The sequence below is a fragment of the Talpa occidentalis genome, unplaced genomic scaffold (assembly GCF_014898055.3).
Source record: "Talpa occidentalis isolate TD23 unplaced genomic scaffold, MPIMG_talOcc4v2.1 talOcc4.12, whole genome shotgun sequence".
Taxonomy (NCBI): domain Eukaryota; kingdom Metazoa; phylum Chordata; class Mammalia; order Eulipotyphla; family Talpidae; genus Talpa; species Talpa occidentalis.
The window spans coordinates 55,109,400-55,122,159 of record NW_023601212.1 but is presented as its reverse complement, the minus strand read 5'-3'; the positions used below and the strand labels follow the sequence as shown (position 1 = coordinate 55,122,159).

At 49.5% G+C, this 12,760-nt stretch overlaps 1 protein-coding gene across 1 annotated transcript in view; it reads left to right on the top strand.

Annotated features, from left to right (window-relative positions):
- The first annotated feature begins 529 nt into the window (after positions 1-529).
- The window catches only part of FAM163A (family with sequence similarity 163 member A), a 74,613-nt gene continuing 62,382 nt past the window's right edge, over positions 530-12,760 (top strand). The window contains exon 1 of the mRNA XM_037506364.2: positions 530-627. The gene's annotated coding sequence lies outside the window, so the exon portion shown is untranslated. The remainder of the gene's footprint in view (positions 628-12,760) is intronic.

Genomic DNA, 12,760 nt, shown 5'->3' with positions numbered 1-12,760 from the left:
AGGCAAAGTCCAGTGGACAGCGACACACCCTGGTCCTTAAGACGCTCATTCTCAGGATTTCCCGTGCTGGGCCCGCTGTGCAGCACGCGAAGGCCCCTGCACTAGACCTTCCTAGGATGCCCAACTCCCGAGTCTGCATTTTTATTATTTAAGAAAAAGGTTATGGAGTTAAAGGAAAGCTCCACGGAGGGCACTAGCCCGCGCTGTTCCACCCCTTCCCCTGGCCGTGGGGCGGCAGCCTCGCGGTGGGGGTTCACCCAGCCCCCGGCCCGCGCCAATCAGGTCGCGGCACCTGCCCCCGGCGCCGGCCACCTGGAGGGGCGAAGCGCCTCTCGGCTCCGGGCAGGGCCAGTCTCCGCCGCGCCGGGGCGGGCGCAGGAGCCTCACGTGGGCTTCCCCAGCCGGGCCCGAAGGACGCGGCAGACCCTGTGGACGCCGGGCGGACGCGGGAGTCGCTGCTGGAGCCGCGCTGCTCCGCCAGGGGCCCCCGCTAGCGCGCGGCTCCGCGCCCGCCGAGGGTCCCCCGAAGCGCAGAGAAGAAGGAAGGGGCGGGGCGGAGGCGGGCGGAGGACCCCGCGGGTGGCTGTGCCCGGCCAGGGCGGACCTTCGAGGGCGCCTCACACCCGGGTAAGCGCGCCTGGGCCGCCTCCTTCCACCCGCCCGCGCTCGACCGTGCGGGGCTGGGGTGGGTCTGGGTCCGGGTCCGGGTCCGGGGGGGCGCTCGGCTGCCCCGCTCCGCCGCTGGAACGTGAGCCCCGAGGAGGGCGTCCGTGCCCAGGGCGGGCGCAGCGGGGTGGCGCCGCCGGCCTCTTGGCCCTGCCGTGGGTCGCGGCGTCCCCGCCTCGGGGCTGTACCCGCCGACCTACTCGGTGCCGTCGTGCGCCCGACCGGACCCTGCACGGGCGCGGCGGCAGCGCCTGGGGGCCATGCGGTGGCCGGGGCCGGCCTGGCTGCGCGCGCCGCGGGACCGGCCGGAGCGCGTGAGTGAGCGGGGGCCGGGCCGGGCCGGGCCGGGCTGGGAGCCCCGGGGGCGCGCGGGGCAGGCGGGCGGCCGGCCCGGCGCCGCGGGTCTGTGGTCCTGGTTGGTCTGAGCTCGCGGGCGCCCCTGGGCCAAGCTGGGTTTGCTGGGCAGTTTCTGAAGTTTGACAAAATTAGGAGGGCGCAGAGATGTTCGCGGGGCGGGGTCCGGGACAGCCGGGGCCGGACCCCTTGCCTGACTTTCAGAGAAACCGGACTCGCCCGGTCACTGCCCGCTTCCTTCCGAGGCCCCCGAGCCGTCGTCCCGCACCCCCATCCCGCAGGGCCGAGGGCGCACAGCTCGGAGGCCACCTCGGAGCCTGCACTCAGTGGCTGGAAAGAGAGTTGGGCCCAAGTAGAAGACTAGGGGCAGGCGGAAAGCAGTGTCAAGAGAAGCCCCGAATTCCGCTGCGCTGGGACCCCTGCACCCCGAGTCTGGCCGTGGTGGGCGGCTGGAAGGCCCCGCGGGAGGCGCAGGGAGACCACCTGTGCATGGGGCCGGGGGGGGGGGGGGCGGCTTCCTTAGTCCTCTGCACCTCCCGAGGCAGAGGTGTTGCGGGGGGAGGACATGTGTGTTCTCTGTGATACTCTTGGGCTGCATACACCAGCCGTGCATGTCTGCCCCTCTTGGGCATTCTTTTTCTCTGGATGGAGTTGTAGGGCCCTGAAGTTTGCCCTTCTGGGCAAGTTTGACACGGCAGGGAGTAGTTGGGGGCAGGTATCCAAATGGAGGGCTGCCCCTGTCAGTTGAGACATTTTCACGCATCTCTTTTTGCAGTCTGCTTAGCTGGGGATCCGCCCCCAGCCCTGACTGGACGGTCCGCGTAGGAATATAGAGCGCGTGTGTTGTGAGGAAGGGGGGTTCTCAGTCACAGGGCTGGGGGACAGATTGCAAGGCGGCAGCAGTGTAAGCGGCAGGGATTGACATCTATGCAGTGGGATCTCAGTGCCCTGCCAGGTCCCCGGGTGTCTGAGCCAGACCCACATTTTCTGCCATGAGACAAACAATGATGGAGGCACTTCTATTCCCACGTGCTCACTTTGCCTTGGAGGTACCGGGATTTGGATTCCTCGGGGAAAGACAGCTTCCTTTCTGGACTAATAAAGTACTTGGAAATAGATTTGGATCCTGCCCTTTTCCTTCAAACCGACGGAAGTGGGCCAAGGGAAAGAGAGAGCAGAGGTACATTTTCCGAAGGTGTTATAAATTGCTCAGCCCCCTCTCCGGAAGTTCCAGTCTAAGCGGATCTAAACTAGTCTAGGGAGATAGGTAGGCATATTGGCACTCGGGGAAGAATCAAATGGTGGCTCCCCAAGTTCAGCTGTGGCATTTGCTACAGCTTTAGGGAGCATGGCCATGATTTCTACTATCCTGAGGGATGAAGTGGGGGTGCACTGTGTGAGTGGGGAAAGTCTCTGAATTCCTTTTTGGTAGAAGGGAGGGTGTCACATGTCTAGATAGAAACACTAGTTATGGGTATTTCATGTATTTCTGGTAGAAAAACTTATTTAGTAGCCTCATCAAAAATAATGCCTGGGTAATGGCAAGTAGGCGCCCATGCTGGTGAGACAAGCCCCTTATGTTTTGCCTGAGGCTCTCTCTTCTGCCCATGGTAATTGGAAATGAACTCCTCTTAGGCCAGAGAGCACGCAGGTCAGAGAAGAAACTTCATTTAGCAACAGGGGGGCCTGGCACAGGAACTTCCCCCCAGAGGCCCAATGTGGCATTTCAGTCTCATGCTAACTTAGAAATAAGGCCGGAGTGGATCAGAGGAGGAATTGGGAATCCCCTGGGTGGCCACTTAACAAAAGAGCCATTTGGCCCTGACTGGCCCATTCCAGATCCTGTCAATTGTGAAAAGTGCCCTGAGGTTTAAAATCTGGCCTGATGATTATTAGCACTAATGAAACCTGCCACCATTTATTAAGCACATTCTATGTGCCAGACACAAGGTTTTGTAAAATCAGTATTGTTATCCCCATACTTTGTGTGAAGAGACTGAGTTTGGGAGAGGTTAAACAATTTGCTAAGATTATAAATTTAGTAAAGTGGCAGAACTGCGTTTGGAACCCAGGTCTCTCTGGTTCTAAAGGCTCTGCTCCGTCCACAGGGTCATTCTCCTGCCATTAAGAACAGACATAGAAAATCCAGAGCCACTGTGAATCAAAATTGTCATTTTTTACATACTAGAGACATTTGTAACCCCGTTGGACTTTAGGAAAAGCACTGGCCTGCTAAAACAGGAGACTGTTTCTTCCTTTTAAGGGCTTGACTTTAAATCATACACAAAGAATTAACTCTGTAATATGTAAAGTGCCAATTAAAATGACATACTTACCTTTCAATTAGCAAGCGCCAGAAAGATTGATAAACTGTTGAGGTTCTGGGAAAACAGGCACTTTCTCAGATTGCTGGTGAGAGAGTAAATTGGTACAGTTTCTTTGGAGGGTATTTTAGACATACCTAACAAAATTAGAAATGTCCTTGCCATCTGATTTCATTTCTTTAATTTGCTATTATACTTGCATATGGGCAATAAAGACATACACACACACACACACACATTACACCCTTGTTTGATCTATGAAAGAACAACTTACATGCTCATCATTTGAGGACTGGTTAATTATCTTATGGTACTTTTATTTTTTTAAAGATTTATTTTATTTTATGCATACAAGAGCTGGGGCACAGGCCAGAGGTGTGGGGGGGTGAGAGGATTCACCAGAGACAGAGTGAGGGACAGAACAGGCAGATTGACCAAAGTACACTGCTGAGAGGAGCAGCGGGCGAGTCAGGAGAGGTCTGCTGCACCATGTGGGTTGCTCCCTGGCCAGCCGGGGGATTGAACTCATGCTGCAGAGGCTGCGGACAGCTTCATAAGTTGTGTCTTAACCCCTTGCGCCACCAGGGAGGACCTCTTATGGTACTTTTAGAATAATACTGTCCTATTCATTCATTTTAAAAAATGAATTGGAGGGAATACTCTATAATTGGTATGAAATGAGGGCCTCCCTGGTGGCGCAGCGGTTGAGCGCTGGGCTGTGAAGCTGCTTGCAGCCTCTGCAGCGCCGGTTCGATCCCCGGCCGCCAGGCGAGGGTCCCACATGGCGCGCAGACCTCTCCTGCCTCCCGCTGCTCCCCTCAGCAGTGTACTCTATCCGTCTGCCTGTTCTGTTCCCCGCTCTGGCTCTGGTGAATTCTCTCACCCTCCCGCGCTTCTGACTGTACCCAGTGCTTGCATAAATAAATAAATAAATAAATAAATAAATAAATCTTTTTTAAAAAAAAATTGATATGAAATGATTGCCAAGACATATGACTAGGTGGAAATCATGCTTAGAGAGTTTATAATATGCTACTGTTCGTCTTATTAAAGAGGAGGAAGAAAGAGAATTCCGCAAGCTATTGGCTTATATATGCATCCCCATATACACAAAGTGTGACAGTATCTGTAGCCTCTAGGGAGACTAGACATATAAACCCTTTTGTACCTTTTCAAAGGTGAACCATGTGCGTGCACTAACTATTTAAAAAGCCTTCTCTTTTTTGCCCTTTGCTCAAGCTCTTCTTCAGCTGAACAATGTGGAACGACACCCCACCCCAGTTGCTTGAGAGGTTCCCTTTGGAATAGAGGCTAAAGGGCTATGAGACTGCACAAGGTCCTGAGCCATCCAGAATTCCTTTGAAATAAGCAGGCGTGCTTAAAAAGTGTGTGTGTGTGTGTGTGTGTGTGTGTGTGTATGTGTGTGTGTGTGTATCTTCAGATAACTCTTTGAACTGGGTAGGCAAGATATGAACCTCTAGTCTTGAAAATAATATGAAGAAATAGAAACGACCCCTCTTTTACTGCCCAGATGTTCACCTGGAGGATAAAGCATTAGGTAAAGGAGCTGGGGAGACTCTGAGGTTGGCTATCACAGAGGGCAGAAAATATGTAGGAAATTTATTTCTGGTGTTGCATTTGGATCTCAGAAAGGAGAGAAGAAGAAGAAAATTACTCTGGGGTCTCCGGCTGTATTCCCAGGAAGAGGAAGGAAGGTTGTGCTGCAGTTGTCACAGCATCAATCATTGTGTTCCTAAATGCCCCTTTGAGTAGCGTCCAGCAGTCCAGCAGTATGCCCAGCTGGGTTTCCTTTCCTCCCCCATCCAGAATTCCCTTCTGCATATCACCCAGTCTGAAAGCCAAGGGGTGCACAGAGGGGATGGGGCATGTATTAGGCGCTGCCCCCCCCCCTTCAGGTAGCATGGGCTGTAGAACAGCAAAAGCAGTGGAAGGAAGGTTTGCTTCTAACCAGAGAAGATGGGGTCCTCCAGCACTGTTAGGTGGGATGCCTTCATTGAGAACTTTCTATGTTCCACTTACCCTGCCTCCATTACCTCCTTTAATGGCTTGGTGAGATCTGTGTGGGAGCCCAGCTCTCCCTTCAGTGACTTTCTGTTCTCTGCACAGTAACCTGCAGCATGGGCACCACAGCATCTCACAGGTACCCTTGGGTTCAGTTTGGGTTCTAACAGCATGTGCTGGAGCATTACATGCCTTGCTGGATGAATGGGCATCTCTGCAGTGTGGGTGGGTTTGTTCAGGGGTCAGGGACAAAGCAGTCACCATTCTTGGTTTGGATTTCCACCTCTCTTGCTCTCTGTGTGTGCATAAAGACTGGGGCTGAACAGACTGGGAGTATGATTTCGGGGCAGGGGATGGGGACAGGGAAAGAGAGGGAGGGAAGGGGAGGAGAGGGAAGGAGTGGGGAGAGGAGATCCCCACTTTGGTCCAGATGCTAGTGGTGTGGAGGGCTGTGAGGACTGGCAGATGAGGCCCTGTGTCTGCACCCAAGGAGGAAGGTGAGCAGGCAGTCTCCTGGCCCCGGGTCTGTTTGCTGTCTGGCAAAAGCAGCCTGAGAGCTGAGAGCCTCTCTCATTGCAAACCTTTTTCTTCCCACGCAGCTCACTGCTAGGGCTCACCCTTGACCCCCATTTCACTTCAAAAAGAAACAGTTTGAATTTTTCCCCAAATAAATCCTGGAACACAAAATTCAGTTGCTTCTTCTATATACCTCTGTTGGGTTCTCTGCTAAGGTGCCAGAACCTAGCCAGGAGGGGGAGAGCCAGATGGCCCAAATGTAAAACAAAATAAAAGTCACTTATAAAACCTGAAAATGATGTTTACGTTACGTATTAGGTAATGGAAAGGTGTTAGGCTGAAGTCTAATACACTTCAGTTCATAAATGTCTGTTGTTCAAGGATGGATGGACAGAAAGATGGCAAGACTTGGTGGCTGGGATCAAGTTGCCCACAGGCAATGTGGGAGAGAGACCACAACATCGTGCATAGAACCCTGCAGACCAAAGAAGTAAATATGCCATCCCACGCCATCACATGCCGTCAGATACATCACATTCCATCACATCAAGGGGCTAAAGGGAGGCAGAGGCTGGCCCAGGTAATTCTGGTAGAGTATGAAAGTGTTTTGGAGGAGGTGATTTTTGAACTGGACCTTGAAGATTAGGTATGGTTTTGACAGACAAGCTTAGGAGAACAATCTGAAGTGGCTAAGAGAACAGCTTGGGCAAAGGCACCAGTCACCATTGAATATGGAGTGTTTAAAGATCCACACCATCAGCAATATCATCATTTACAGACTTCTCCCACAGACATAATACATGGCATTTTTAAGTTCTTACAGAATAAAACTGTTTATATTCCCATAAAATAGTCAATCATTGTGATGGGGGGGATTGTAAAATAAACAGAATTTGATGATTAGATATTAAAAGTGAAGCACACAAGCACAAGACATAGAAAACTGTTATGTTTTTATGAGATTCATTTTCTTTTTTTTAAAGTAACAACATATGCTGTTTTGGTTATATGACATCAACATTTCGGTTGTGTCAAACCCCTGTGTCTTAGTTTCTCAGCTAGGAAGCAACAGGGCAGAGGAGTAGGTGGACTGGGGGTGAACATTCAAGCTCGACTCACCTTTTTGTTCATTCCCTCACTTACTATGCCTGCATGGGATAAACATGATCCACAGGCCTGGGCCGAGTGCGAGCCGATTGGGGAGAGAAAAAAGGAAAAACATGGTCCCATGCCTTCCCAGAACTTGCAGAGATCACAGGAGAAGGCCATAAATGCCATGGGAAAAATAGGGACAAGAGGCTGTAGGAAAATATAATATGTGCTCAATAAATTCTGGTTGCTGATGTGCATGTACAACATGATAAATAGCACCAGATACTACCAGGAGAGCAAATCAGAGGACTAAAACTTTTTTCTTTGGCCAGTGGGTCTCAAAAACTTGTTCATGTCACGAAACCCATAGATATAATGGTGGTCTTCGGAGGCCACCATAAACTATGTATTAAAATGGCTGAATATATAATTTTGAATTAATATATAATTTTGAGTCGGAGAAGCTCTACATGGATTACTAAATACCAAATTGTAAGAAAACTTTAAAAAATAAAGTTTTACATTATGAATACTCTGTCGACTCATATTTTCCCTATGAATTGGGGAAAGACTACCAGGATTCTATTTTAGTGCAGGAACCCCTTGGTCCAGCTGGTAGAACATCAGGGCTCCACAGGAGTGCAGTTTTTGGCAGCTTGGAGATTGTTGATGTCTTTAGCAAGGGCAATTTCACTGGTGAAATGAGGCCAAAAAGTAGTTAGAGCTGGGTTGAAAGCGAGGATAGCATTTTCAAGATGTCAGAGATTATTTATCGAATGTCACTGAGGTTACAATGCTGAGGAGAAGACAACCAAGACAAAACACTCAAAGCTCCAGCCTTCATGGAACTTGAAGTCATTCAGGGGAAGCAAGTTTGTCACAGAGTTAATGTAAAAAGACACTGTGATAAGAACTACAAAGTGGAGGCACATGGCATTCTAAGAGTGTTTAATAGGAGGTCTGGAGCCACTCAGGACCTGGGATTATTGATCTAAAACCTGAAGAATGAGTAGGAGCTAAAGAGATGAGGGGAGTTTAGAAGCAGGGAGATGACATTCCAGGAATAAGCAAAAGTCCTGGCTGAGGAGGATACCAGCTTTTGAGGTACTAAAATCCAGCGCACTGGGGTATATAGAGGGAAAGGGAGAAACATGAGATGAACAGAAAAAGTAGAAAGGATTGAGAACATGAGGAGTTTTATCACTCAGATGAAGGCTTTTGTTGTTGATTCTAAAACAATAGGCAATCACTGAAATACTTAAGTAGGAAGGTGACATGGTCAGATTTTCTGTTTCAAAAAGATTACTCTGGCTATTTCATGTGGGCAATATATGTGTGGTAGTCAAGAGTGGACCCAGGAAGACCTGTCAGGAGACTCTTCTGGAAGTCCAGGTAGACATGACAAGTGTTTAGACTGAGTTGTTTGTAGTAGTAGAAGTAAATGGAGTTGAGAGGTTCTAGACGGTGGAATGGACAAGTGGTGGTTTGGATATGAGAATTGAGAAGGAAGGCTTGAAGATGAGTCCCAGGCTTGTAGCAGTGGTACAGTTGCTACCGGGAGGGTGGTAGCATTTCATGAGATAAGAGACTCAGAGAAAACCAGCCTTTGTGGAAAATGTTATGAGTTCAACCCCAACCCTGTTTTAGTTGAGGTGCCTTTGAGCCAGCTGAGCGGAGGATCAGAGGACAGCTGGCTCAACAGGCAGTTAGCAGTAGAGAGGTCTTGGCAGGAGATACACCTCTGTGAGTCATCCCGATCTAGGGGTAACTGAAACTATGGTATGGATGAGACTTCCTTGGGAGAGAAAATAGGCTTAGAAGAGAAGGATTAACTTTGAAGAAAGGAAGGAGAGCCTGAAAAGTAGGCAGAGAAAAAGAGACAGAAATGAAAATGGAAATGGAAATGTGTAGAAAGCCAAGAACAGAGTGTTTTCCTGAAGAAAATAAGCACAGGTGCTGCCGAGAAGTCAATTAAAATGAGGACCAGGGGGTCTACCTGGCAGTACAAGGGGTAAAGTCTCAGCACTATCAAGCTATCACCAGCCACTGCAGCATGAGTTCAATCCCTGCCTGGCCAGGGAGCTGCCCACAAGGCGCAGCAGACCTCTCCTGACTCGCCTTCTGCTCCCCTCAGCAGTGTATTTCAGTAGATCTGCCTGCTCTGCTCCCCACTATCTCTCTGGTGAATCCTCTCACCCCCTCACCTCTAGACTGCACCCCAGTTCTTGTATGTATAAATCAATAAAAAATACCTTTTAATAAATAGAATGAGGACCAGAAAAAGTCCTTGGCTTTAGGAATATGGAGATCCCAGGTGATTTAAGCAAGAACTTCAGAGACATGGTGGGCCAAAAACAAAAACAAACAAACAAAAAAACAAAAAAACAGACTGTAATTGGTAGAGAGAGAATGAAAAATTGTGGAAATGAAGTACAAATAAGTTACAAATACAGTACCAACAAGTCTTTCTAGAGATCTGACTGGGATAAAGAGTTGAGGTGGTCTCATTCTGTTTTGATGGGAGACATTGAGCACATTTATAAGGCAATGAAAGGGTCTGGCTGAGTGTGAGTTTTAGATTGCCGGAGGATAATTCTGAATGTAAGCATCCTGAGATGAGTGGACACAGGGGGAGGGACTCCCTTGTGAGGGGGAGGGTCCTCTCTTTGGGCTGACTGCAGAGGAGGAGGACAGGACAGGGTAGTGTCTGTGTTTGCATGTAGTGGTGGCAAGAATAGTGGGATGAAGAGCAGGAATTGTGAGAGAGGGGAGACAGTCTGGCAGAAGTTTATTTTCGAAGAGGGAGTGATGAGAATAGTAAAGACAAAGGGTGAATAGATTAGAGAAAGATGACAGCATTGGAGCACTTTTTGTTTTTATGTTTTTTATTTTTTAAATACTTGGTTTGGTTGTTATTATTTTTTAAAGATTTATTTATTTATGCATACAAGAACTGGGGTACAAGCCAGAAGTGCGGGGCGTGAGAAGATTCTCCGGAGAGTGAGGAGCAGAACAGGCAAATGTTCTGAAACGCACTGCTGAGGGGAGCAGTGGGCGAGGCTGGAGAGGTCTGCTGCGCCATGTGGGTAGCTCCATGGCCAGCCCGGGATCAAACTCGCGCTGTAGTGGCTGGCAGTAGCTTGATAGTGCTGTCTTTAACCCCTAGGCCACCAGGGAGGTCCCTGGAGCACTTTTTAGTTGGGTGACATTGAGCCCATTTTCTTCCCTGTAAAATGTAAATAATAACGGTGACGCCCACTCCACAGAACTGTGCTTGGCATATAGAAAGTGATCCCAAAACATAGGCTGCTGGGCCTCCCTGGTGGTGCAGCAGGTTGAGCGCCGTGCTGTGAAGCTGTCCGCAGCCCCTGCAGTGCGGGTTCGATCCTGGCTGGCCAGCGAGAATCCCACATGGCGCAGCAGACCTCTCCTGCCTCGCCCACTGCTCCCCTCAGCAGTGTATTTCAGTTAGTCTGCCTGTTCTGTTCCCTGCTCTGTCTCTGGTGAATCCTCTCACCCTCCCATGCCTCTGGCCTGTACCCCAGCTCTTGTATAAAAATAAATCTTAAAAAAATAAATCTTAAAAAAAAAAACAAACATAGGCTATTTTAATTGTTGTCCTCTCTCTTAGTGACTAACCCCATGCTAAACACATAACTGGTCTGAGTATGAAGCAACCATCAATTCTTCCAGGTAGTTAGAACCTCTGAAGGAGATGGACATCTCTCCATCTATCACTCTTCCCACTTGCCATCTCTGAAGCCAATCTCTTTCTTCTCTAAGCACTTGGAAGCTTTTCCACTACTTAATACCGAGGGATTTATATGTGGTGCTTGGCCAGGGCAGATTCTATTAAGGAATTTAATCATACAGATAGGGCTCTGGGCCAGGATGAAAAGAGAAGAGGTTCAATTAATTCAAGAGCCCAATCTCCTCTGACCTCATTCATATACAGAGGACAGGGCATCTATGGAGCTCATTCCTCCATTCCTTTCATAATGTCCACTGCAGCCCGTGTTGGGCCAGGCCTGCACCCAGGGCTCAGATCGGAGCTGAATGAGAAGGGTTCCTGCTCACTGGTATTAGTACGGTCTGATGGCTGCTGTAATGGCTCCCATGCTGGGAAGCATGGGAGAAGGAGTCCCATGGGGGAAGTCTTCCCGGGAGGTGGTGTTTGGGCTGGGATGTGAAGATAAATGTCTTGTAGACATTTGCAAAGAAGGGAACATCTTTGCAGACAAAAAGCGAAGTCTCCTGGGCTCTTCCAGCAGAGGAAAGCCTAGGAGGCGCAAGAGATGGCTGGGAGGACCTCCCTGGTGGCGCAACGGGTTAAGACACAACGTGTGAAGCTGTCAGCAGCCACTGCAGCACGAGTTCCATCCCCGGACAGGGAGCTATCCACATGGCACAGCAGACCTCTCCTGTCTCTCCTGCTGCTCCCCTCAGCAGTGTATTTTGGTCAGTCTACCTGTTCTGTTCCCCGCTCTGTCTCTGGTGAATCCTCTCATCCCCCACACTTCTGGCCTGTACCCCAGTTCTTGTATGCATAAATAAATAAATCTTAAAAAAAAAAAAAGGAGAGAGATGGCAGGGAGAACTGGAACCTACAAATAGCACAGTAACATCAGAACAGGAAATGTCAGGTTGCAGAGGTGAGATGAGAGATTGGATAGAAACCTTGTGCGGCTGCCTCCTGGGCCGAATACCTTGTTGTTCCCCATAGGAGAGGTAGAGTCATGTAGATTTTTCAGCAGAGACAGAGTGACTGTCAGGAGACGGTGGTGGTAGTCCAGGTGAGGGGCAAGCAGAGAAGAGTTCCAGTGATCTGGGTCCAATGTGTGGCCATAGTAGCAGATGAGTGAAATGAAACTAAAAGCCACTGGCATTAAGGAGGGAAGGAAATTTGAGGTCAGAGTGCTAGAGAAGTCAGAGAATTGCAGCAATGGCTGGATGATGATTATGAAGATGTGGAGACAGAAGTGTAGCCTTTCATTCTTAGTAGCTTTGTTGGCAAAGAGACAAGAGATGATTGGAATAGTAGCTGTAGCAGGATGTGCGAAGCTGTGGGTTGTTTTTTAAGAATGAGTGAAACTTGATCATGCTTGAGGGCTGAGGTGATAAAGCCAAGCCGGGCAGAGAGGAAAGTACAGGTAGAATATTTAATGGAGCATGAACTGGAAGGAGAGGGAGAAGGTGGGATAGAGACCCCAGGCAGGAGGCTAGACTGGGGCAGTCCTGGATTTATTTAGCTTTGGGTTAGGCTAGGGGTCAGGGGTCGGAAGATCAAGCAGTTCACTCTTGATGGCGTTAGTACCCTCTATAACATAGGCAAGGTTGTGTGCTAAGAGTGCAGAGGCTGGGGGTCCAGTAGGGGCATGAGAAGAAGGAGCTGGCTTGGAATAGTCCCCAGGGAAATGGAAGTATTGTGGAGGAAAGGCTCCAAGTTTTGGAACCCAGACAATTGAACAATGGTGATTGTATTGACAAGAGATAGGAGTTTTTGGGGGGAGATGGGTGGGTGGAGAATTCTTGAGCTTGTTAAGTTCAGAGCAGTGGCAAGAATCCATAAGGACAAGTCGTACAGGGGATGTGACTCTCTCATGGGTATGTGGTTGCTAAAAGCCTCTCCAGAATCCAACCTCTGCTATCAGAGCCGGTTAGCCCAGCTGAGTCTCTCCTCAAACAGAAGGTGGTGGAACCAGTAATGTGCTCTGGGAAGGTCTCTAACTACCATGTGATATGAGCTGATAGCTGTTGAGATTGTCACTGGAGTCTTGATGCCTTGC